This window comes from Alligator mississippiensis, chromosome 8 (genome assembly GCF_030867095.1).
Source record: "Alligator mississippiensis isolate rAllMis1 chromosome 8, rAllMis1, whole genome shotgun sequence".
Taxonomy (NCBI): domain Eukaryota; kingdom Metazoa; phylum Chordata; order Crocodylia; family Alligatoridae; genus Alligator; species Alligator mississippiensis.
The window spans coordinates 15,799,867-15,822,030 of record NC_081831.1 but is presented as its reverse complement, the minus strand read 5'-3'; the positions used below and the strand labels follow the sequence as shown (position 1 = coordinate 15,822,030).

Sequence of the window (22,164 nt, the reverse complement as noted above, 5' to 3'; positions counted from 1 at the left end):
GCATATGTCTGTGTGCATGTGGGTAGTCAGGAATATAGATGTCTGACTGGTCTGGCCTGCATTGCCCTTCCTCAGGCAAGTCAGTGCTACATGGGATTCCTAACAGGGGTAAGGGCCAAATTTGGTCCAGTTCTCAATTGTGCCTGGTGACCCAGTTTCCCAGCTGGGTGCTAATGGAACGGGCACTTGAGCTACATGAACACCTGCTTGAGCACCCGGTGCAAACCTCACGACTTCCTGATGCAGAGGAGGATCTTGGGCAGGATCAGCCCTGCTGCAGCTGTCTATTCTAACGTGGCAGAAGAGCTGCGTTGCTCAGCATTAACAGCAGCTCTCGCCTCCGAGCAGGAGGTGACCCACTGTGTGTGCACGCACTGCTAGACCTCAGCTGGGAGTATTTTTCCTGAGATGGAACCGATCTCATTCACTTGCCTGTTCTGGTGAAAGCCCCTGGAACAGTCCTCCCTTTGTTTACTGGTGCTGGAGCACTCGCTGGACCTGCTGCGACTTGTGCAAAGAACAACGAAACCCTTGAACACCGCAAGGAGTTCGGTGTACTATTACTTGTGCATTGTATCACAGGAGAGTTAGCAGGCCTTTGCTGGGACCTGGGCCATGTTGTGCTTGGCACTGTCCGCACGTCTGAGGCTGTCTTTGCCCTGAGGACTTCCAAACTAAGAGAAGTCCAACAGGTTGGGAGAGAACAAAGAGATTTAGTGGCTTACCCAAGGTCCCAGTGCAGGCCAGTGTCGAAGAACCCAGATCATCTCATTCCCAGATTGGCGCACTAGCCCCTACGTCATGGCTGTCCAACTTCTAAGCAGCCGGGAGCCAAAGGCCTCACAGGCCACACTAGCAGGGGATGCACATAGCCTGCATCAGGATGTACTGTGGGCTCCCTGGGCCACTTGCTGTGCAGATGTCTGTGCAAGCTCACCCTTGGCTCCCTGGATGTGCCATGCTGGACAGCCCCACCCCCTGGGGCAGGGGAGGCAGCAAAAGCTGGAGGAGGGAGGAAGAGCCAGGAAACCTCCTCTTTAAGAGGAGGTTAGACAAACACCTCACTAGAGTCATTTGACCCCAGTACTTTTTCCTGCCATGGCAGGGGATCGGACTTGATGATCTACTCGGGTCCCTTCCGACCCTACCAACTATGAAACTGCAGCTGGAGTTATATGAGGTGAGCGGAGCTATGGGGCGAGTGGTGGCCAGACAGGGGCCTGGGGGGCCGCACCTTCACCCTTCATGGGCTGCCAGTCAGACAGCTGTGCTCCGGATTATGCAGCTTCTATTTCATTTGTTCCACTGGGTAGGTTCCCATTTCTGTCCAAAATGCTGGTTCTCCTCCCAGTAGATAAAAGCCGGTTGAAGCGACTGTGGAATTGAGTAATGCTAACAGTTAAAGTGCTAACAAAACTGACTGCTGTGGGACCATTGAAAGAAGCAAGGGCCTGATTCTGCATCCAGTAAAGGTGAACATAAATGTTCTACTGACGTCAGTGGGAAGGAGATTTTGTCCTAAATGCAGGGAACCTGGTCAAACACTGAATATGGGCTGGTCTACCAGCTTAACTAAATTGATAGAAAAACCAATTCAGTTAAATCAGAGCAGTCCTCTAGAATGGACTCAGCTCTACTGGTCTTTATGCTGTTCTGGGCTTTGTGCTATACTAAGGGTTGTACAGCTAAGACAGTGCAAACACTGCACATAGACACAGAAAAACTGTCAAAGAAATGTGGTGGTTGTGGTAAAAGTGTCTGGTGGGTGCCACTCTGAGAAGATAGGAGTTCAGTTTGTTCTGAAGGTTGTAGAAATCAGAAACTAGAAATTATGGGCAAAAGTCATCCAGCAAATGTCCAGCCTGAACCCTGGGGGGACCGTCCTAGCTAGCAAGGAGGTTGGTTTGATTCTGAACGATCTCATAAGGAATTGGTGGAGGCCTCAATACTAGTGTCGTTCAGATTCAAGCTGGTCTGAGCACTGGGTAACCTATAGCGGAGCCAGCCGCACTGGGTGGCCATGCCGGGGTGAAGCAGAGTTGAAGGCAGTTTGGCAAGCCGACTTGGGCCTCAGAGGTGGGCCCTGTTTCCATACACTCCACTGCATTTATTGCTTCACACACAAAAGTGGTATTTTAAAAATGTGCCTTTTCCCCCTTCCTCTGCTCGTTGCAGCATGGACTGTGAATTGTTCCGTGTTTCCTGTGTGTCTTCATGCAAATGGCCTGTTGCTTTTTTTAGTCATCTGAGGATTGAGCTGTTAGTGGTTAGAGAAAAGAAAACTGGTAGTAGCGAAGCAGTGCCAAGCCACTCTGAAATTGTCACTGTGAACTGCTCCGCCATTGCTGTGCCGAGGGGAGAAGACCCAGGGGAGAAGACTCTTTATGCTTCTGGTCCTGACTCAGCTTATGCTACCACCGACCTTTCACTGTGCTCAGCTTGGTGGAGCTGTATAGCACAATTGTGCTGGGGGAACAAGCCAAGCAGCCAGACTTGCAGGATAATAGCCTTCTGTTGGAGGGGCTAGTGGAAGGATGAATTCGGATCTAGATATGCAGGCTTTTCTGTAGCAGAAGGGAATGTGTGAAGAAGGCATCACATCTGGGAGAACAGGGGTGACTGATCTTGATTCCGGAGGCCTGTCAGTCTTGCTAGTTGGTTAATTGGCTATTGGCTTCAATTGGGTAGAGATGGCCAGTGGCCTACTGTTGTGGGATGAGGAATTGGCTCCCTGCACCAGGGCCCCTGGGAGGTGGGGCACAAGGCAACACTGAAGGCTTCCTTGCAGGAAGGGAGTTGATACCTCCCCACCAACCTGGAAGATAGAGGCAGCTCCTAGGAAAGTGGACTGTGAATCTATCTATCCTTCTCGTCAGCAGAAGGGGACTGCTCTCCCATTGTGCTCCAGGGAGTAGGGCTGCTCACCTCTGGAAGCTCGCAGCATCGTTGCTTGTAGGATGCTCTGACACTGGAAACACTTGTGTGTTGTGTAACAGTGTCTGCATGTGCAGGGAAAGCAACCTCTGGGGTACCATATCCTATGGCTTTGGTCATCTCGTGGTTGGTGCCAAGTGTCCCCTCCACTTGAGGTTGGCACGTGATGCATCTGAGCTCTTGTGCTCTGGGAGGAGAGGTCGATGGGTGAATCTTTCTTGTCTGCCCCTTCAGTGTGAGCTTGCCCCCCAGCACAAGACTTAGCAACGCCATTGCCCTCTGGGAAGTGATTGGTTGTGCAGTGAGGGATCGCTTGCCTTCCATAATCAAATGAGTTGGCACTTCAGGTCTCCCTCCTGTGAAAGAAACTCGCTGGACACTGCTGCAGCAGCATTGCCAGGGGGGAAAGGAAGCGAGTCCACCCTCTTGACAGAAGGGCTGACTCATCTCAAGGACAGGCCAGCTTTGCATATTGACTGCTGGCAAAATACAAAATAGTTCCTTCCTTCCTTCCGTCCTGCGAGTGGACGGGGGCCAGGCAGAAGGAGCCGTTTCTCCCCCTCTTTGGTAGGGGGTCAGCCAGGCTGGCCTAGCTCACTGCACAGGAATGTGTTATTTTTCTTAGGAGCTGTAGAGCTAAGCTGCCCTCACTAACCCCATGTCTTTTCTTAAAGACACTGCAGTTTCACCTGAGAGAGCAAAGCAGCACAAGGGGGAATGTACAGAGCCGGCTTTCCGATTTGTTGGTGTCTAGTCATAAGAGGGAGTCCGACCACAGACAGCCCCTGGCTTTGATGAGTTTGTGAGAGAGCCAAAATTAGAGCGACCCAGAGTTACTGAGTCTTGCTTGACGGCGTGTGCATTGAATCGTGCGCGTCTGGGAAGGAGCAGATGCCTTTTCTCCACCCATGCTCTGCCCGCATGCACCGCACTGCAGTAGGAGGTGGGAACTTCCTTTCTCTGCTCATCGGTGGCCAGTGGAGAAGAGCCACTTCCCTCCAAGATGTCTGATTCGGAGAGTTCCCCATGTTACTTCAGTTGCTGTGCGGCCCCATTTATTTCACCCTTTAGTGCTTTAATCAGGGGTGGGCAATTATTTTGGGTGGAGGGCCGCTTACTGAGTTTTGGCAAGCCATCGAGGGCCGCATGACAGGCAGCCAGGGGCTGATAAATATTAATTTTCTAAATTTTTTAGGGGCCCCGTGGGCCAGATAGAATGGCTTGGCAGGCTGCATCTGGCCCACAGGCCGCATTTTGCCCATCCCTGGCTTTAATGCACACATCATTTGTCTGTTATCACCACTGACACAGACCGAGATCTGAGGCAAAGTGACTTGCCTAAGGTAAAACAGAAGCCTGTATCAGAGCAAAGATTTGAGTCCAGAATCCCAAGTCCTAAGCCAGGGTCTTAACTGTTGGATTATATTTCCCTCACTAATTTTCCCCCAACAGCACATGCTACAGTCAACGGTGCACTCTCCCAGAGGTTAGACAATAGCCTGTGTGCCCCTGTGTTAGAGGGGAGAAAAATTGTGATGCTGGCAAACACTGCTGTTTTGACACAGAAAGATTTTAATTTCCATTTGATAACCAGCATCTTCCCAACACGCTTGATCTGCAGGAAGGTCCATCTGGCTACTATAAGCTGTGCAAATACTTGATTTTTTTTTCCGTTTGTGACTCTCCCCATCATATTTGGCTTATATGAAACAGTTTGTTTGGGGCAGGGCTAGTACTTTAATGTCCTACTCCAGCTACATTTGGTTTTGAAACAAAAAATGGAACTATTTAATTTCCAAAATGTCAATATGAAACATTTTCACTTTTCCTAAATGCTTCCCACTTCTTTTGAGTCCAACTATTTGCTGAATTTGACCATGCTATGAAACCATGAAAGTATATTCTTTCTCTAATGTTGTAATTGTGACTAAAAGGAAGTTAAAGAAAAGGGTGGTGAGGAAAAGGACCCATTAGAGACAGAGGGAATACAAGGGGATGGTAATGAGTCCATCAAGGATGGGTAACAAGCCCTAAAGGACCAGTCGTAGGAGACTTCACCCCAGATGACCCTGAGGGCTGCTACACCCTGGCTATGTCTACATGTGTGCTTTACTGCAGAGTAAGCTAATTTGCTGTGGAGTAAAGCATTGCCGTCTACACGTGTGATGCTGTTAGGCCTCAGTAAATTAATTTATGCCTCAGTAAAACAGTACTGTTGGGGACAGTACTGTTTTACAGCCGAGTAAAATAACTGAGATTAAATGCACATGTAGACACTGACCGCGGGCATAAATTGTGTCTGGTCATCCCAGCCAGCCATGGGCCGGACTCCTGCCTGTTTTGTCTTGACTCAAATTGCTGCACATGTAGACACTGTGACCAGTAGTTTACTCCAGCTCAAACTGCTGCAGAGTTTACTGTTTCACATTGCAAGTGTAGATGTACCCCCTGTCAACAAGATTCTCTCCCCACAAGGACCTGCCCATTGATAACATCAAAGCGTGGGGAGTCAAGTGGGGAAACTGGGAGTGAGAAAGCCTTGACTTGCATGAGACCATGTGGACTGTAAGCTGGATCCAGAACATTGGATCGTGTGCGCAATGAGTAGACATCAGTGTCTCAGTCTTCAACAGGGTCCCTTCTGGCCCTACTTTTTATGATTCTGTTATTCTCTAATACCGTTATGGTGGTACCTAGAGGAGTTGATTGAGAATAAGTATGCCAAGCACCATAAATATATAGAGAGAAAAATGTTGGTCCCTGCTTTGCAGAACTTACAATTTAAAGAAGAGACGAACAAAGGTGAAGATAGGAAACACAAGTCCCAAGAAACAGAAGGCATGGCCCGAGGTTACAAAGCCAGTCAGTAGCTGAGTTGGGACTAAAACCCAAGTGTCATCTTCTGATTCCTGTGCTGATGCCTTAGCTGGATGCTGCTGCCTTTAAAATGACTGGTGACTTTCTGCCTGCTGCCGAGGCTGCATTTTTTCCCTATGTTCCAGAGCAGGATTTCACCATTTGTGTTTTGTTGTTAACATTGTTCTCAGGCAGGGTTGACCCTTGGCCAGATAGTTGCACAGTATCTGCATTGCTGTCATTTCTGGGGACTAAGGCAGAACTGGTTTGATTTACTTTGAATCCTCAAGGGATAGGCTCCCCTTCAGTGGCTTTAAGCCACTACATATCAGTTCCTTTTTGCAGCCCTTTTCAGAAGCACAGGTTCAGGCTTATGCTAAACAAGGCGTATACTCTTCAATAGGCTGTTCAGCCAGTGCCAAAACTGATGACTTGAAGGAAAAAACTGCATCATGTTCAGGATGGAGTTGGGGATCTACCACCAGCAGAAAGTAACAGATATGAATGACTGACACCCAGTTCTTACTAATGATTGCTTCCCTAATGAAAACATGTACTACTTAAATTGTTCTCTTCATCTATAGGCTTCTGTCCATTACTCAGCAAGGCACGTATCCTTGGGCACTTTTCCACGTGCTCCGGGGGTGGTGCTTTAATTAGAGTGTCTCCAAGAGCTGCTCTAATTGAAGTGCCGCCCCGTCACATGTATCGGCATCCCCACGCTTAAAAATGGCGGTGAGGCTGCTTGAACTTAAGCTTATCAAACAAGCGTTAGTTCAAGCACCACTGCCAACATTTTTAAGTGTGGGGACGCTGATACATGAGACGCAGGAGGCTGCTTGAGCGCAGTAATTGCCACATGCTGGAATTCCAGTGCACCAGAGCAGCCTCCGCACTTGTGTGTAGGTGCCCCTTGTTTTCCTATTGTGAGAATAACACAATTGGAGAGATCTTGTCATAGCAGTGTTGCTCTGCAGGCTTGTTGCAGTAGATCCAGAGATTATATATGGGCAAGAGGGACTGCTGTGATCACTTAGCCTGACCTCCTGCATAACACAAACCTTAGAACTTCCCATTTTTCAGCCTTGACCCCTGTTTGAACTGGAGCAGATCTTTCAGAAGACGCATCCTGTCTTGATTTTAAAATTGCCAGGGATGGAGACTTCATCATGTCCTTTAATTAGGTATTCCAGTGCTTAATTTAGAGGTTCTGACTTGCAGATACAGATCCCATCGAGATCGAGAGCAATAGATCCTGATGATGTAGCCCTTTCCCTTTGTTTCCCTGCAGAAAGTGATAGTGTCTTTAGTGAGTCCTTACAATAGGTGTCATTGGGCACAGTCTTTAATGCGCATTAAAGCATCGCAAACAAACTGTGCTCTTTAGCTAATGTGCATTAAAATAGGCTAATGCGTCTTTTTCTGGTACCTCACCATGGAGGTACTAAATTTAATATACATTACCTAAAGCACATTAATGAATGTGTAGACACCTGCTGAGTCTTCCTGACCTGCAGCAGAATTCCAGGGAGCCCGGTGTTGCTGTGCTGCTGCCAGGCCTGTCGCTCTACCTCCTTGTCCCCGGTGCAGAGGGGACCACCATTAATGTGGATGGAGAATGGGTGAGAGTTTACAAGCATACATGTTGAGGGCTATCTATGATTCCAGGCAGCCAAGAGTCTACCTTATTATCTGGAATAAGATGTAATGTTATGCAGTTGACTCCTTGTGGAAACAATCCTGATGCTTTTCTTAACAGCAAGAATGTTTGACCACAATGAGTCCTGGCCCTGACAGGAAACAGGAACTTGTGGTAAGGCCCTTGTGGAAGTGCAAGCTGTCTGGTTTGGGCCCTGGCTTTGCTGTAGACTTTCTGTTTGAGCTTAGGCAAATCATGTAATCTCTCCATTGCTCCACAGCAAAAAAGGAGGATGGGACACCTTCCTTACCCCACCTGTAAGCTCTTATCTGCTTGTTCTTGCCTCTGCAAGTCAGGATTTGTGTGTACAAGTGCATGTACAGAATTTAGTAGAACAGGGCCCTGTCCTGTTAAAGCCTGCAGGTGTTACTGTAGTACAAATCCCAGAAGTAGCTGCACTGCTGTACTAGTGATTCATCTATGCAAACAATTTACAAGCACATGGGGATCCTTCCTGGTGAAAGATGCTGTCATAAATGTCTAGTGCTTATATTTATTAGAGTCAAGTGACGTCTTTCTGTTGTCTTAGTTTCCCTTTCTCTTCAACCTTCAGTCTTTTTTTTTTTTCCAGATCTGCCCAATCTGTATATTGATTGGGCAGATGAAACAGAACTTCAAAGCAAAAGAGCATGTAAGCGTTGGCTGAGAAATCATTCTCCCAATGCGTGAATTCCTAGCTCTGATGCAGTGCTTACCTTTCCTCATCAGGAACCTTAGTAGCTGAAGGAAGAAACATTTTCTGCATTTTACAAACCAATGTCTGCATGGAACAGGAGGAAAACAACAGGGGAATAGATTTTAGTGTGAAGTGCAACATGCCAGCTAAGTGCCTTATGTCCCCTTCTAATAGCTCACCTATGTGGGCTAAGCCTATACCATTGCAAGTTGTTAATGGTATCTCTGCTGTAGCTCAAGCTGGAGAAAAACCTGCTTTAGGGTGGTGAGGTTGCTTGACTTAATCTTGCCAATGACCCATGGCAAGGGTCATTCTACAAACATCTGCATCATGGTTGTAGACATACTTGCGTGTGTAATCGCTTTAATCATGTTACCATACAGGGTGGTCACCAGTTGCCAAGTCAGCAGATATTGGAGACACCTCATCTATTTTCTGTTCTTAGCAGAGAAGGAAACCACATCATTTCACATACGGTGGGATAACAACTGGACCAGCTTTTATGAGCCTGATCATCAGATGTTCTAATGAAGTGAACTCAGGCTCACAAAAGCTTATTCTACACATCTCTGATTTAGTTAGTTTGTAAGGTGCAAGTCTATCCTGGCTTCTGCCTGACTTTGGACTAACATGACTAACTGCCTCTGCTCGCAGATGATAACTGGTAGAGTATGATGGCTCTCCAGTGCCAGGCGTTTTCTGCTGAGAGCTTTGTACTGAAGGCTCCTATTGGAGACACTGGACAAACTCCCACTGACTTCAGGCTAAGCGAGCCTGAGCCCTAAAACAGCAAGTTCTTGCCACAGTGCAGGTCAGTCTTCTGCCTGGTAGGATGTGGCTCTGCAGATGAAGCTAACAGCAAAACTGGAAAGTGTTACATTAAAACATGATGGTTCCAGCTGCTGCTTGGGCAAGACCATGTTTGGCATCTGGCATAGGATTTTCACAGAGATTAGAAAGATTAGAACACTAATGCCCATTGATAGGGGCTAAGGCTTTATTAAGTCATAAAAAGCGGCATAATCCATCAGAAAGCTACACGCAGCTGCATTGTAAGCAGATTGAGACTGGATTTCCTGCCTTGGTTTCAAGGCAGTGGTAGAAGCTTCTCAGAAATTGTTATTCATGGCACTTGTTAAACCACAGGACCAGAATCAATCCCATCCAGCCCAGTTAGCAGCCCATTTGGAAAGAGATCCTTGCCAACCTCAAAGGCCATTAGTATTTCTGGAGCTGCTGGCAGCCTGAGGAAGGGAAGGCAGTCATCCAGCCAAGTTTTGTTAAAGTGTAACTTGGGAGGAGTTTAACACAGGACCAAGAGTTTGGCATTTCAGGTCAGATCTAAAGAGAGCAGGAAAACAGTTCTTGTGTGTGAGTGAGTATGTTGCAGAGCCTGCTGAGCGCAACAGAGACTAACAGAATAGGTGTTTGAGTTGCAGAGACCTTTGGCTGGTCTTTGCTGCAGAGGAGTTAGGGTCACGCACAGCTGGCTCCAGAGTCTTGTAGGCTGCTTGCAGGCGTTTAAAAAAAAAACAACCAAAAACACTTTGCTGGAAGAAGTAGTGAATTACTCCAATCCATCTCTGCAGCATCTGTAAAGATCAGGTGCCTCAGCAGAGCTTTTGGGTGCTTTTAGCTAAAGCTGATTCAGTCAGCTACTCGATAAAAGCCCCAAAAAAGCCCTGTTAAAGCACCGGATGTTCGCAGCCGTCCGGCAAGCTGGAAGTAATGTACTGCCTCTTCTGGGAATGTGCTGGGCTTAGTGCGGGAATATGGTGAGTTTAAAGTAAAACGCGGTTTTGTTTTGGTTTTTTACATCTACAAGCACCCTTAGTGGGAGGACAGCAGGGCAGCAGCTCCCTTGGCCTATTGATCAAACCTCTCTGAGGGTTTGGTGATGGAGGGAACCTACTGAAGGTGACCTCTATCCCCACAAAAGAACTTTAGGTTAGATATGAGGAAAAACTTTCTCACTAGGAGAGTAGTAAAGCACTGGAACAGGCTACTCCGAGAGGTGGTGGAATCTCCATCCTAGGTGGTTTTTAAGACTCTGATAGACAGAGCTTTGGCTGGAATGATATAGTTGGGGATGGTCCTGCTTTAAGCAGGGGGTTGGACTAGATGACCTCCTGAGATCCTATCCAATTCTCCTTTTCTATGACTCTCTCTGTTCTCCTTGCTCCTCCCACCTTGTCTCCAAGCAGTGGGGACTTCTCGTCCATCAGAATCATTCTTTAGCTGTGGTCAATTCTGTGGAGGCTGTCCAGATGACTGGTGCATAGTACATGACTCTTTGCAGCCTATGCCAAGGACATGCCAATGAAAGGGGCTCCCTTTGGTACAGATGGTCAGGGTCCAAAGTTAGACCTATCTTTGCCCCTTTGGTATCCCCTGGTCCCATTTCAGCAATGGATTTCCTGGCATCCATGGGTATCTTTCAAAACAGTCCCTGAGATACTAAAGAATTTAGACAACAGGCTTGTAGAACAAAGGAGTGGTCCTCACTTTAGAAGGGGGAAGATAAAGACTAAAGGAAGGGGATCCCTTAATTAGCCTGCTGATTGAATCATTACTGTCTGCAGCTACAGCAAGTCTGGAATTCAGTGAAATTACTGCGGAGATAGCATGCAGGTAGTCATTGTTTTTGACTTTCAGTGAGCACTCCTGGAAAGTGCTGTGAGTGGCCAGTTGCATTCATCCCATACCCCCACCCGCTAGAAGCCAGCATCAGCTTGTGCTGCCCCAGCACTCCAGTACAATGATAATAGTGGCGCCAGGCTGCCAACCTGGCACTCTTGCATTGTAATAATCACACAGGAAACCAGCCCTTCTGTTTGTACTGGCCTGCTGAAGGGAAGCAGGACTGGCAAGGGCTGCCTAATGCAAATATTTGAGGCGGGAGGCAGTGTTAGGTAGCACCTGAGGAGCTGGTTTGGAGGTTTGCAAGCCTGCTGTGCTGTTATCAGCCTGTCCTATTCAGGTATTTTTCCTATGCCTGAAGAAGGGCGTTTGTGCTTGGAAGCTTGCAAAGAACAATTTTTCAAACTATTTAGTTGGCCTAATAAAAGATATCACATCTACCCAAAGAACCTTCTCTGCCTAAGCCCTAAGGAAACGAGCAGGCAAGATTTTTTGAGTAGATGTGATATCTTTTATTAGACCAACTGAGTAGTTGGAAAAAAGTTCTAGGCAAGCTTTCAGGCACAATTACCCTTCTTCAGGCACAAGGAGTCTCTGCTGTTCTGAAACTCCAAGGAATGAGAGAAGCTAAAAGTGTGGCAGGATGTCAGCGAGAATTGAATTTCTTCCAGTTTACAAGGACAACAGGTTAAGCAGGGAAGGGCGGGGAACGCCCAAAGGGAGACACTCCAGTGGTAGCAATACAAGGTAAAAAAAGAGGCTGTCTGTGAGAATGGAAATAATTGAAAATTAAGCAGACAAGGGGCAGAAAAGTAGGAAAGGGGAGGGGAGAAAAGGTGGGGGAAAAAAAGAATGTAGGAGGTCAGGTCTGGCAGGTACCTGGTGAATCAGATGTCCGGCAGGTTATAATGTGTCATAAATCCAATGTCTATATTGAGGCCATGATTTGTTGTATCTAGTAGATTTATGAAGTGAAGTTCTTAGGCTTGTCTATGAAAGGTGTTTTATAAGTTCCCTTTGAGGATTAGAACTGAGAGATCAGAGAGGGAGTGATTGTCCTGTGAGAGGTAGTTGGGTAGTCTTGTCTTTGATGGATTTTCAGTGTGTGTTCATTCTGGTGTGCAGTTGTTGTTTGGTTTCTCCTACATATTTTCCATCAGGGCATTTGGTGCACTGGATGAGATGTACAACATTTCTGCAGGTGCAGCTGTGAGATCCAGGGATGGTGATGGTTCTGTTGTAGGGGGTAGTTATTGTGGGGGTGATGGAGATGTGTTGGCAGGTTTTGCATTTCTTGTTCTGGCATGGTCTGGATCCATTTGGTGTAGTTTGGGTCATAGGGAGTTTCCTTCTGGTGATGAGGTTAGTGAGGTTTGGTGCTTGTTTAAAGGCTATGATGGGTGGTTCTGGGAAGATCTCTTTGAGAATTGGTCTTCTTCTAGTATGGATTGCAATTGTCTGAGGATTTTCTGTGTAGGTTCCAGGGAAGGGTGATATGTCATAACAAATGGTGCGTGATTTGTGGGAGATTTTCTTTTTGTGCGGGAAATCTTCACGTGGTAACTGAGTGGATCTTTCAAAAGTGCAGTCTGTCTCTCTGGAGGAGTGTCCTTGTTGGCTGCAGGCCCTTTTGAGATTTGTGAGGTGGTGATCACAGATATTCTCCTCGCTGCATATTCAGTAGTAGCGGAGAGCTTGGCTGTACATTACAGCTTTCTTGGTGTGTTTAGGGTACTGCTGGTTCTGTGTGGATATGTACGTTGATCTGTGAGTTTCTTATATATGGTGGCTTGAATTTTACCATCTTGGATATTGATCGTGGTGTCCAAAAAGGAATTGCTAGTGTTAAAGTATTCAAGTGATAGTCTGATGGAGGTGTGATGATTGTTGAATTTTTGATGGAAATCAATTGGAGAGTGCAGGGTTTTGGTCCAAATGATGATGTCATCTACATATCTTATGTATAGTAAAGGTTTGATATTGCAGTTCTTGAGGAATTCTTCTTCTAGGTGGGCCATAAAAAGGTTGGCATATTGTGGGGCCATTTTGGTGCTCATAGATGTGCCCATGGTCTGGAGGAATTGTTGTGTGTTGAAACTGAAATTGTTGTGTGTGAGGATGAAGTACAGGCAGTCCTCTCACTTACGGCGGGTTATGTTCCTGGAAAAGGCACTGTAAGTCAAAATGATGCAAGTTGAATCTGATTTTCCCATAGAAACAGTGTTATAATAGGGACTTACATTCCTGACCAAGGACTTGATGCCCAACTTTTTATAGAAATGACCATAAACACCATATTTAAATGAACTATTTAATCAACTATAACTGATATACACTGTACAGTACAAAGTTTTCTAAAGTGTACTGTATTTAAATTGATTAAACAGGGCAATGTAGTAACTCATCACATAAAGGAAGGAACACCTTCATCAGGGTCATGGAATTCAGAAGGGCTTCTTTTTCTTTTATAAGCCATTTTTAAGGACTGAATATTTTAAAAAGCTTAACAGGCACTAAGAATCCAAAGAATACAAGAAACTTGCACACCGGAGCACATCAGGAAGCAGACTGACTGGGTGACATATGTACACTTGTATGCTGCCATCATGCCGTAAGTGCGATGATCCAGCGCCATAAGTAATAACATGGGAGTAAATGGCAGAGTGCCGCAAGCGCAAATCACTGTAAGTCAAAACACCGTAAGTCGAGGACTGCCTGTATATGAGTTCAGTGATATCTTGAGGTCTATACTCTGAGTTATCATCTCATTCTTGTAGATATGTGAGCCAGGTGTGAGATGTTGGTGTATAAGCTAGTGACATCCATGATGGCTAGGAGGGTATTGCTGGGAAGGTGGTCTATGTTTTTGAGTTTTTGCAGGAAGTCTGTTGTGTCTTGGATGAAACACAGTCTTTGGGTGGCGAGTTGTTTTAAGATGGATTTGATGAAACCTGATCTGTATTCCATTAGGGTTCCATTGTTTGAAATGATAGGTCTGCCGGGGTTTCCTTGCTTGTGGATTTTAGGGAGCAGGTAAAAAGTCCCTGGATTGGGTAGTAGAGGGATCAGGGTCTAAATTTTTTCTTATAGCTCCAATGGAAATGATGTGTTGGTGGTTCTGAGTTTTGAGGAGAAAAGGGGAGTAGGATCTAGTTTTTTATGGTAGGTAGTGCAGAGGGTTGGTTGTTGGCTTCTTTTATGTAGTCTTCAGGGTTAAGGATAATGATAGCTTCTCCTTTATCTGCTGGTTTTATTACTATTTGGTGGTTGGACCTTAGAGATTCTATGGCCCTTCTCTCAGAGAGGGAGAGGTTATGGTGGTGTTTGTTGCTGATAATTTAATCGTTCGTTCTTTCTCTGAAGCAGTCAATGTAGCGATCGAGGTTTGAATTTCATCTACAGTTAGGTGTCCGGTCTGAGGTTTTAAAGAAAAATTTTGGTGTCATTTTTTCGTCAGTGTTGTCACCAGATGAATTTGTGTTGAAAGTTGATTCCTGTTGGTTGTGGATGTATTCTTTCAGGCGGAGGCGTCAAAAAGATTCTTTTAGCTCTCCACATTGTAGTATCTTATTGTAGTATCTCTAAGATACAATGTTGTATCTCTAAAATCTACATTGTAGTATCTTATTGTAGTATCAAAGCTGTTACAGTGTCTTGCTGCTGACAGGGAGGGGTAGAGATGGGCTTCTCTCAACTCCCTTGTTTAGGTTGTAGGGTGCCTTCCCCAAGCTGATGCTGTGTCAGGAGTGATGTGACTATGTCTGGGGGCATTTTTGAACACGGAGCCAGGCTTGTTGGAACTTCCCATATGTCCTGTTTATTAGGCCTGTGCAAATAGCAAAGTCTTCAATTTGGATTTGGCTGATTTGGAGGACAGGGATTTGATTTGGATCACTGTCCTGAATCGATTTGGCTGAATCAGCTTCAGAAGATTCAGCGCTGATTTGGAGAGATTCAGTGATTTGGATCAGCCGGGGAGAGGCAGCCACAGCCAGGCAGCTGCAGGTTCTCCCATGGCTCCCCTGGCTGTGCCTGCCTCTCCCCAGACAGCAGGAGCCGTGGGAGAAGCTCCCATGGCTGCCCTGCTCAGCCCCATCCCCTGCCCAGCTACAACCTAGTCCCAGCACTTAAGAAAATTAAAAAAAAAAAAAAAGCCCCGCACTCACTGGATGCTGCTTGCCCAGCTGGTGTGGGGTGAGGGGGCAGTTGAGATGCAGGCGCGGCTTGCTCTGGGTGGCAGCAAGGCATAGCCCCTGCTCCCAGTACTGCCTTGCCTGCATCGGTGCTGGGAGCGGGGGCTGTGCCCTGCTGCCACTTACCAGCCGGTGCCGGATGCAGGTGCGGCAGCGCTGAGAGTGGGGGCTCTGCCGTGCTGCCACTTACCCCCTTCCACCTGGAGTGCCCGCATCCTGCTTTCCCCCTCCTCCGCCCCGGCTGGGCAAGCAGCAGCCTGGTAGAGCCCCTGCTCCCAGTGCTACCGAGCCCGCATCCCATGCCCCCGTCCCCTAGAGTCCCTGCATGGTGGGCAGCTTGTCCCAGCCCCAATCCCTCCCTCCCTCAACCCCAACAGATTTACTAAGTGGAGGCAGCTGTCAGCTGCCTGTTTAGTCTATGGCTGAATCTCTGAATCAGCTGAATCTTTTTCAAAGCTTTCCTGAATTTATTCAGATGCTTTGAATCAATTCAGAGCTTTTACTTGGTCTCCTGATTCTATTCGAATTTGGAGAGTCGGTCCCCGAATTGGGCCGAATCTCCTCCGAATCGAATCAGCTACTGAAGCTTTGCACAGCCCTACTGTCTATGTCAGTATTTTTATTCTAAACACCAGTGTACTAGCAGGGTGCCAAGGCACCAGTTCTCAGAGCGTCAGAGCGGCATCTCTCTGCCAAGGCACCAGTTCAAAAAAAGGTCTTGCCCTGGGCAGCTTGCCTGAGTAAGTCATCCTGGTAACTTGCACTGGTGCTGGCTGTCTTTACCGGACGCATGTCTGTGCTGCTCCATCCATGTCCAGACAAGGCCTGAATCTGTGCCTGTTGCATCAGTGAAACCCTAAAGCAGGCGTGTACACTTTCCCCTTCATCGAGGGTCACCTGCCAGGTGCACTGCCTAGAGGAAGGCTGCTGCCAGTAGGATCAACTCTGGTCAGACATGAGCTCTCAACACCTTTGCAAGGGGAGACTGGACCACACAAGCAGATGTATACACAGATTAATGAATCATCAGTGAGGGGATGGGACTGTGTGGCTTTTCACAGTTTTGTTATTGAATAAAGTGTTCTACTAAAAATGATGTCAGGCCAAGGGCTGTATGTTGTGCACCCCTACCCCAAAGCTTCTTCTGTGCTCCCAGAGCCTCAAAGGTTAACAGTGTCTCTGAACGAGGAAAAGGCACCTATGAGGGCCCAGTACAAATATCTCCTTAGAAGCAGACACCGGCCCAGCAGGCTGGAGAACTGGCTTGCAGGGCATCCTTAGATATGTAGATACTAGATGTCTGGGCCTTGTCTCATCAGGGGCAAATTGTTGCAGATAGGACCAAGAGAAACTGCCCAGGAATGGATTAACCTGCCTGGCACTAATGGCACTCTCCATTCCCTCTGGCTGTGGGGAATGGAAGGTGTAGTGGTGTAGCTTTGCAGATTATTTCCAACATTGCTGGCAGCCTCCTTCTGCTGCAGGGCACTTGCTAGTGGTGCAGGAGATTTTGCACTTTCATGGGCGCCCTGGAAAGGGAGGGCCAGGTTCGCCTGTTGTCCATATAGCAGCAGGGAAGGGTAGGAAAGGAAAAGGAGATTGCTGGGCAGTGAGGCCCCTTTAAGAAGATGTGCTTGCAATCTGACTGAAGCTAATCAAGAGGGAGCTCACCAGGAAAATGAGGCAACTGGAAGGAGTTAGTTGATTAGGGGGAGGAGGAAATGAGGGCAATTGGAATGAGGAGACCATTGCAAGCTGGAAGAGAGGCAGCAGCAATACAAGCAGCCAGGGTAAGTAGCTGGATTTTTCCCTTTTCTGAGGATGCTGTGCAGGGCTGAATGCAGGATGGAAAAGGAGCCTGCCTGGGGGGATGTGGGGGGCAGGGGTTGAGTTTGCTGCATATAAAGAAGTGGGGGAAGGGATGAAGATCATTGTGGGTGATCCCTTTTATTGGAGCAAATGCATAGTTGGAGTAAAGGTAGGCAGGCTTGAATGCAAGGCATTTCTCAGCACGTCTGAGGGAAGCAGCAGGCACAGCAATAATTAGAGGCATGTTTTGCTGTGTTTAAAGGTTATAGCTGCTGGAGCCGCTTATCTTGAGAGTGGATCCATGGGGAGGAATCCTCTGGCTGCTCTCCTGCAGCAGACCCAGGTGGCCTCTGTTGGGAGCTAACCTTGAAAGGGCCTTGTACTATAAGGATGGCAAATGCTAAAGCAAAGCAGAGCCACTCCATCAGCTCCCCAGCAGGCCTTGGGACAGGAGTCTATCTGAGTACACACAAGGTTCAGCTGGTAAACACTTAACAGGGAGGCCTTGCCTTCTCCCTTGTCCTCCCCTTGTGTTTGCAATAAATTACATTAGCTTAACAAGAGGAACTGTTGTTTCTCCTGCCTTGGCTGGCTCTGCTTCCATGCTCAGTGTTGTTTGGGGATGAGATGAATAGCAAGTGTGTTCCCAGCAGGAAAATGAGAGAGCCAGGATCATGCTGGCTTGGCTGTGAGCAGATCAGCCCCTGGAGGGGGGTGAGGGCAGCCTCTGTCACAGCTGGAGTGGGAGTATCCCTGCTCTCTCTGCCCTCTGTGTGCTGGTGAATACAGCTCTGTTACTGGAAGGTGCTCCAAACCAAAGCATGGGCTGTTTCACCTCCTTGTCCTGCCGGGGTCCAGTACCCAGAGCAGCATGCCTGAGACAGCCAGACCTACCAGTCCCTCCCCTTGTCCCACTCCACTATCTTCCTGCCTTGACTTCTCATCCAGAAAAAGCCTCCAGAGACACAACTCTGCTCTTTAGTTATCCACCTCTTAAATTTTCCCTCTCACCAACTCCTTTGTTACCCTGATCTGCCTCACCCTGTCTGCATGATGTCCTTTACTTCCAAGTAGCCCTCTAGACGTTCGTGGGACTGCTCAGTGGAGCAGGAAAGTTACTGCCGTGTGTACTGTAGGATTAGGGCAGGGTTTGGGGCAAGCCGATCCTCTGCCTTTAATTATTTCAGGGCTTCAAAGCTCTCAGCAGAGTCTGTTTCTTGGGAAGCCTCTGCTCTGAAGATTACTGACAGTGCCTGAAGCTGGGCAAAAAGACAGGGCGTCATGTCCAATTATGCTCATATTTAACAATCTTCTTGCTGCGTTTTCAGCCCGTGTAACTGAGGACCTTTGCTTTTCCTTTCATGTTTAAAGTGCTGAAATTCTGCACTTAAAACAGTAAGGCAGACACTGCCTGAGCCTTTTGGTGCCTCCCCCCTGCCCCCAGGTTAGGAAAAGCTTTAGGACAATGGAGGGAGACAGCTTCTTCCTGTGTCCTGCTGCTGGAGAGGTCAGTGATCTGATCTCAAATGCCACAGTCCCCCGCCCCCTTTGCTGCCTGCCAGCCCATCAGAGAGGCTTTTAGGGTTTGACCACTCTGTCCCTGCCAGTAGCCCCAAATGGCACTGGCACAGAAAGAGACGTTAACATGGTTTCTGTAGTGCACATAGCTCAAGTTTCCTGTTCCTTGTGCCTGCAGCGAGGCAGGCCTCTGGGGAAACAAGCTAGCATGACCCAAAGGAGGTGAGCCATGAGTCAAACTCCTATAATTTTTCCTCTTTGTACCACCTTTGCAGACAGAAAAAGGTGCTGGTCCAAGTGCCAGCAGGTCTTGTTCTGTAGTGTCTCTAGAAATGTTGGTTTCCTACATCTTTGTCACTTGAACTGCATTCTTCTGTGGTTAGAGAAATAAGGTCTCTCAGCTCCTCAACCATGCTGCAAGGGCTGGCGTGTGGTTAGAATAATGTCAAGCTAAGCAAACAGAGAGACTGTCGTAGTACCTGACATTTGCTGCTGTTCTTTTAGGTGAAGTCGGAGTCTCCTGACTTGGTTTGGTTTTCAAAGCGCCAATATGGCAGTGTTTTCTAAACTACACAGAGCAGCGCACCAGCTGAAGGAGCTTACAGATATCACTTTGAAATCAGTTTCCATCTCTTCTGAAGAAAATCTTCAGAAAGTGAAGCCAGCATGACAGATATGCATCTGCCCATGTTTGCAAGGAGTCTGACGCATGAACAGTCATGTTCATGCTGCAGAATCTGTAGCCAGTGGGTGCTAGCTTGGGTATCACCGATGATACTTTAATGGGGAGCAAAACTCATGCAAAAGTTGATGGGTGAGGTTTATAGGTCAGCGTATAATCAGAGTGGTCCCTTGTGGCTGTCCAGGAGGAAATTATGAACACTGAATCTTTTGCTGCATGAGGGGAAGGGAGGGGAGGTCAGAGCCTGATCTACCACAGTGCTTCCCAAAGCCTGCCTGTGATGGGAAAAGAGTGGTTGTGAACCATCACCAATACATGGATGGACTGCAAAGCGTGTGGGACTGGCTTCGTTTCCCTGAAGAGGCCGGAGGCTTTGTTTCTGCTGCAGTGTACTCCCATGTATATGCACCCCGGATGCCTGCAGAACTGGGTTACTTGTGTTGCCCAATGCTGGTTCTAGTTTGCTGACACTTCCTTGCATTGTGACCAACATCAGGTATCTGCATATACGTTAAGTGCATGAGTCTAGTTTCTTTCAGCCCCACCCTCTACTGTGTAACTTAACTGTACAATACTGTATCAGTCTGGAAAGAGTGAGGAGCAAGCAGCTTTCAAAGAGCAACTTCAAAAGCCTTGAAGAAGAGGGCAGCCAGTCGGTTTCAGGGTGGTGATTTTTAAATATATATTGTGTTCCAGGTCAAATCAGCCATATCAGTTCCAAATTATATTGACTGAATAGGCAGAACTCAATCGGTCTAAACACCATGTATGGCACTACAGCCGGCAAGTATCCTCCGTCCCAGGCTCTCACCCTGGAACTTCATATACTACCAAATCCATTGGCAGGCATCCTACGTGCAGGCCCAAGCCCGGAGGTCTTGGGATTCGGATGCCCCCACTTGATTTTAGCCTGCAAAAGGCCAAGATGCAGTGTTCCTCAAGTGCCCAGCACTGGCACTACTCTGTGCTTAATGAGCATCCTTTACATTAAGTTCTGGTAACTGCATGGTCTTTTTCAGTCCCCAGGCTATGCATTTAAGGAAAGCCTCCTGTTGTCATGTTGAAGATAACAGATCTCAGCTCCTGCTGGCTCCCTGGGAGGAGCTGGTCACTACTTCCCTGCATCGTGTTGCCCAGCCTGTTTTTCCCCCCTGATTCTTTATCCTGTTCTTCAGCCATTCTTCCTCTCTGTTTTGCTTTTCTGTCTGGCTCTCTTGATTCCCCTCTTTTTCTCCCTCATTCTATCCATTAAAAGGACAAGTGAATCCTTGCCCTGTGCACCTAGTGCTACCCAACACTTTCCATAGTGCAACTGCTGGAGAGATTGCATTTGATACTCAGGGCAGGCTGAAACCAGGAGACCATGGAAGTCTGCACCTCAGTGCAGTTCTCTAAGAAAGCTTTCTCCAGCTGGCAAGAAGCTGGAAATGGGAGTGGGAGATCATGGTGGGGAAAGGCCCATGTGTTAATACCTGACTGAATAGCAGTGAAGCCTCTGGAAGCAGCAGCAGCTGGGGCCCTGGGTGGGGATTAGGAAGTAGTGTGCAAAACTTCTGTCTCTAGCAAATGAGAGTGAGAGTGGGAGATGAGCTTCAAATGGCTGCTTTCAAGCAAGGGAAGGGTGAATGTGGGGGTGGAGTGCAAGGGGGGCTGTAGGCCATATATTGTGACCTCCTCCTCATCTCAGTTACTGATTTTTTTTAAGGACTTGCTGAACGTAGAGCTAATCCCAATTAACAACACGTGTGGAGACACTTATTCCAGAACAAGAGTCCTTGTTCCTGCTTAACCTAACCACCATTCACTGTAGGTTAATGCAGCATGGTATCCAGGGAACACTTACTAGATTTTAACTTCACATCCTGACCCTAGTCTTCATTAGCTGTGATGTATAGAGGAGGCCTCTAGCAGTGGTTCCAAATTGTGGTCCATGAAGCGCTTGTGGTCCTGAGAAGTTCTCTGTACAGGCAACCCCCGCTTAGCGCCCTTAATTGGTTCCTGAAAAACTGAGCGTTAAGTGAAACGAGCGTTAAGCAAAATCGAAAGTTTTTGACGACCCAAGATGGCGACTGCAAGTGTTTTTAATGACCCTGGATGGTGACCGTGAGCATTATAATGAAACTCAATGAGCGCTAAGTGAAACAGTGTTAAGCGGGGCTTGCTTGTTACTGGTCCAGAGCTTGCAGTGGCCTGCAACAAGCTTTAACAGTTGACCACAGTTGGTTGGTCCAGAAACCCTTGGGAAGAGCCGTTCTGAAGGAGGGCAGGTCTCCCGCTGTGCCTGGGGGGGGGGTCCTGTCATCTGAAACGAATGTCCTGACTGCAGCTACCCGTGCATAGGGGCCTGCTGTGTGCCACCACCTCCGTCCCCCTCGTCTGCCACAGTGGGTGAGCTCTCCTTGCGCGCTCCCTTGGTGCAGCACCTCCATGTGGTAGGCCTTTTATACACAGCTGTTGAGTTGGCTTGAATTTGACTTCCGCGTTAGTTCCTATCAACCTCTGGCAAGTGGGACTTCTGCACAGCTGTACTGGATGGTCTTTGCTGCCTGAAGTCTCGCCCTGGGCTTGTTCACAAGCACATGATCACGTTCTGAGGAGGGAGTGGATCACGGGCAAGGTGCAGTGTTTGGAGGGTCGCTTGTGAACTATTGGTGGCAATGACGAGTTCACTAACGAGCAGGCTCCTGTGTATCGCTGCCCTCTGCTGGGTGGAGTTAGAACTGCTCAGTTGTGTCTTACGGCCTATATGGAGAATTTCCTTAAGTCCTGGGTGTCAAACACTCCTTGGACTCTGGGCCGGATTCATGGGGTGGCAGTGGTCACCTGGAAGCAGTGGGGCAAGTGCCTGTGAGCCAAGCCAAGGTGGGCAAAGTGGCCTTGTCCAGCAGGGCTTCAGATTCCATGGGCAGCTGTGCATGCTGCTGGCTATCCCCAACTTGTGGTAGCCCAGTGGGCTGCATAGAGGTGGCTGACTGCCTGGATCTGGCTTGCAGGCTGTATGTTTGACACTCCTGTGTTAAGTTCAAAGAAGGACCTCCTGTTCCTGGAGAACAGGGGTTTGTGAAATCTCTCCCTGCAGTTGCTAAAAATTCATTGGGTGGGCAGCAGATCAACAGCTGTGCATCTGCTAGGAAGCCATGTTTTTGCTGCAGTACCT

General features: G+C 47.8%; 1 protein-coding gene across 5 annotated transcripts in view; it reads left to right on the top strand.

Moving 5' to 3' along the window:
- Window positions 1-22,164, top strand: part of SEPTIN9 (septin 9) — a 237,846-nt gene that overhangs the window by 181,043 nt on the left and 34,639 nt on the right. The window contains exon 1 of one of the 5 annotated variants that reach the window (XM_059732177.1): window positions 16,769-16,788. The exons of the other annotated variants lie outside the window; for them this stretch is intronic. The gene's annotated coding sequence lies outside the window, so the exon portion shown is untranslated. Of the gene's footprint in view, window positions 1-16,768; window positions 16,789-22,164 lie in introns of those variants that run through there. 5 annotated transcript variants of the gene reach the window in all.